The sequence below is a fragment of the Etheostoma spectabile genome, chromosome 21 (assembly GCF_008692095.1).
Source record: "Etheostoma spectabile isolate EspeVRDwgs_2016 chromosome 21, UIUC_Espe_1.0, whole genome shotgun sequence".
Classification (NCBI taxonomy): Eukaryota; Metazoa; Chordata; class Actinopteri; order Perciformes; family Percidae; genus Etheostoma; species Etheostoma spectabile.
In genome coordinates this window covers 13,518,274-13,522,376 of record NC_045753.1, presented here as the reverse complement: position 1 = coordinate 13,522,376, position 4,103 = coordinate 13,518,274, and the positions used below count along the sequence as shown (strand labels likewise).

The 4,103-nt window shown below is 41.7% G+C and overlaps 1 long non-coding RNA gene across 1 annotated transcript in view; it reads left to right on the top strand.

Moving 5' to 3' along the window:
* The window catches only part of LOC116671347 (uncharacterized), a 24,464-nt gene extending 20,569 nt beyond the window's left edge, over nt 1–3,895 (top strand). The window contains exon 4 of the long non-coding RNA XR_004327248.1: nt 3,777–3,895. This is a non-coding gene — a long non-coding RNA (uncharacterized LOC116671347). The remainder of the gene's footprint in view (nt 1–3,776) is intronic.
* Nucleotides 3,896–4,103: the final 208 nt, after the last annotated feature.

The following is a 4,103-nucleotide window of genomic DNA, read 5'->3' as shown; positions in this document are numbered from 1 at the left end:
GGAGGGGGTTAGGTCATGAAGGAATGTTTTGTTGGCTTAATATTATGTGCACAGCAAACTGTTTGCATCTCTGATCCATTAACACAAACCATCTGCTGTTTTCTTTAATATTCTTTGTGTGTCCTGGTTGCTGTTGTGGCTTCTTGTCTGATCATAACAGATAACTCTGGAATGAAGTTACTGTGGAATGCAGTTTGAGTTTGGTGGCCTCCAGACTGAGCAGCATGCCTGCCTTGCAGTCTAGCAACATCATGCGGACACACTGAAGTGAAGCATTCTGCTATAATTAGTCTCCACGGCACCTAAGTGTGATTTATGTGCAGCAGGAGACCAGAGAGAAGTTCCTAAAACCTGTTTCCTTCTATGATCCCTTCAAGGTTGGCAGACAGTAGAAGAAATAGTCCGCTCATAGTCTGCTGTCAGTCGCTAACCTTTAACACTTCCACTGACACAAGTCTTGTACTGTATGAAGTGACGAGTGTCTGTCTGCTCTTTCTGGGCTCCAGCAGAGCTCTTTGGATATTTTTTAATGGGAAGATGCCGGAAACACATCCCTTCTGGACCAGCAGCCAGTATCTAACTCCCGCTGTCTTTAAAGTCTAGGCAAGCAGGAGCCCTCGTTTACCCAAGCATCATTAATCTTACTTTTCCTCGGCCCGTCCTCCTTCCACCTTTTCCTCTCCCAGGGTGGTCTCCCTCGGGCGCTCGTTTGTCTCCCTGGTTCATTTTGCCTCTGTAAAACACACATACATGCATACAGTTGCACACACACACGCACACACACACGCGCCCTTTCTGTTGGGTGGGGAGTACATAAGCGGCAAATTTCCTGAGATACTGTAGATCAGACAGGGCTGGGCTGGGCCAGAGGAGAGCTTCCACAGACACAGACTGTGATTAGATGAAAGCAGGGATGGAGCACGCCGTATTATAATCGCTCAGCAGTCAGCACCTAAGCTCTAGTCAATCATGCTCCTATGTCCTACAAAACACATTCACTCTGTATGACTAGTTAATGGCAGTGTCAAATTTATTTATATAGCAAATTTAAACAACTGTGGTTGACCAATGTGCTGAACAAGACAGAATATAAACAACAAAAATTATCACTTAAAAATAGTTACAAAGAATATGAAACAACAAAACACATTAAAAAGACATTTGATGCCCACACTCAGCATGAACCAAAGGCCAGAGTAAAAAGGTGTGTCGTTAGCACAGACTTAAAAGTATATATAGTCTGCACCTCTCGAATATGCAATGGAAGGCTATTCCAGAGGATGGGAGCACCTACCGCAAAAGCTTGACTCCCTCTATTCTTAATCAAAGCTTTAGTGCATAACCTTTTTATGTTATTGAACTATAGCTTTAAGCTTTGGAGAAAAAGTTATTTCTGCCCGGCTATGTTTTTTTTCTTCTTCTTTTTTCCAAAACCTGACGTTTGACATTCTGATACTGCACAGAAGGCATGGGGGGGGGGGAGTTGGTGTGGATGGTTGGGTGTACACAGGATGTTGACATTGGAGACCCACTCTTTTTTTTGGTTGAGGCCAAAAAAAACAACACTTTTAAAAAAACATTTTTAAGAGGACCTGATCTATGAGTCTTTTTTGGATTATGTAGGTGAAAACTTTGCAACTTTGCATAAAAGATGTTTTGTATCTTTATTATGTTTTGCATGTAATTGCTAATGCAAATTGACATGATGATGTATGAAGGTACTTTAGGTTTTAAGAGGCGGTTTTGCACATGCACAAAAATACTGTGTCAAATAAGTCTACAGCAAATGTCGGGTAACTTTGTTTCTTTTCGATCTGGATCTAAGTGATTGGTGTAAACAAACTTTGAGATTGGTTCAGCATTGAACAAGAACGCTGTGATCGGCAGCTGTGGACCGTGCTGCAATGTAACACTAAAGATTTACATTTACATTTTCTTCATTGCAGATGAAGAAAAATGACTTACATTCAAATTAAATGTGAGGAATTATATAACTGGGACTGTTCAAACAAACTCTTTTCATGCGTTTTATTCAAGCTGATGTAGGGAGATTTGGCTTCTTTGTTAAGCCAAGTTGAAACTTTTGTTGTCTTAAGTATAGCTAATATACACTCTCCTGGCCACTTGTCCTATTAGGTACTCCTTGCTAGTACCAGGTTGGACTTCATTGGTCCATTCATTGTTGCCTTCATGACTGCCTTCATTCTTTGTGTCAGAGATTCAACAGAGTGCTGGAAACATTCCTCAGAGATCTTGGTCCATATTGACATGATAATATCACACAGTTGCTGCTGCTGCGCATCCATGATGCACATCTACCACATCCCATTGGATTGAGATCTGACTTTGGAGGCCATTAGAGTACAGTGAATGCGTCATCATGTTCAAGAAACCCGTTTGAGATGATTTGAGGTTATGTGACATGGTGCGTTATTCTGCTGGAAGGGGCCAGTAGAAGATGGGTACACTGGGGTTATAAAGGGATGAACATAGTCAACAACAACATTTAGGTTGGGTGTGGCGTTTAAATGTAGGTCAAAGGGGTCCAAAGTGTGCCAAGAAACACACCATTAAACCACCTACAACAGCCTATACCGGCAAGATGGATCCAAGCTTTGTTTCTTTATGCCAGATTTTGGCTCTACCATCTGAAAGTTACAGCAGACTCATTAGACCAGTCTATCTTTTATTGTTCAATTTTGGAGAGTCTGTGTCAATTGTATGTAGCCACCGTTTCCTGTTCTTAGCTGACAGGAGTGGAACCTGGTGCTGTAGCCCATCTGATGATCCTACTAGGTATGCATACCTCAATTGTTATGAGTGGTTATTTGAGTTACGGTTGCTTTTCTATCAGCTTGAACCAGTCTGGCTATCCTCCTCTGACCATCAACAAGGTATTTTCGCCCAGAGAACTGCCGCTTACTGGATATTTTCTTTTTTTAATACACAAACCAGCACATCTGCCACCAACAACCTTGTCACGGTCAAGGTCACTTAAATCACCCTCCCGATTTTGAACTTCAGCAGATTGTCTTGACCGTGTTGACATGCTTATCTATATTGAGTTGCTGTCAGGTGATAGGCTGGTTAGATTTTTGCATTTGCAACGAGCAGTTGAACATGTGTGCCTAAAACATTTGCTCCAACACCTCAGTTGGAAAATACATGTCTTTTATGTCGTTGACATTGTCGGATGAAATGAATGTTGTTTTCAAAGTCACAGTCGGAGCAGGTGTGTGCTGTTCGATTAAGTGTTTGGTCCGAGGTTTTGATGTTGCACTGCTAAGGAGAAGATGTAGGTTGGAGAAGAACAGGATTTGATAGGATCAAAAAAGGGGGTGTTTGTTGCATACTCTCTCATATACATAACAGTTTTATGTGGCCTTTTTGGTTAAGAAAAAGCTTCATCATTGTGAGCGAAGGGTTTGATTCTGTTATGGGCTTTCATACAGGCAAAAATGACAAAAGTGAGGACTGCACAATCCAAGCACCCAGGGTTGGGGGGAAACTTCAAAGTCCCGGGCTGTTTGAATATATTTCTTCGACCCTTGCATGAAACAACAATGAATAAAAAGGCAGACAATGACATGCTTTGATGTGAATAGGTGAAGCTCTTGGCCACTCAATTCAGAGGGAGAGGGGACAACTTTAAATATTAGTGAGTCTATATTTGAGGAGCTCTTCATCGGTAAGCTCTTGTGAGAACAAGTGCTGATTGTCCTGTTGTTTTGCCTAGCATCAACTGTTGTTGTTGTTAAAATTACTATAGTCCTGAGGTCTGTACTATGAAGCAAGATTTGGCGTTAACGAGGTAACTTCAGGTTCAACCAAGGGTTTTCTGTATCACAATGGTGGATCCCTTGTTACCGGGTTAAATCGCCATGGTAACTTATGCTGAAAATCCTAACCTGCTTGTGAACAAGTTATGTTGGAGATTAGAGATGAACCGCCAAATGTTGGCTGAGTGAATTTAGCCTACGGGATTTGTTGGCTTCTTGAGCCGTCTGTTGCCAATGAGCACATCGGTTTGAATTATCTTTTTATATTTTTTCAGCTTCCCAATGCCTATGTCACGCATATGACATAAAAGGCTAAAGCAACGA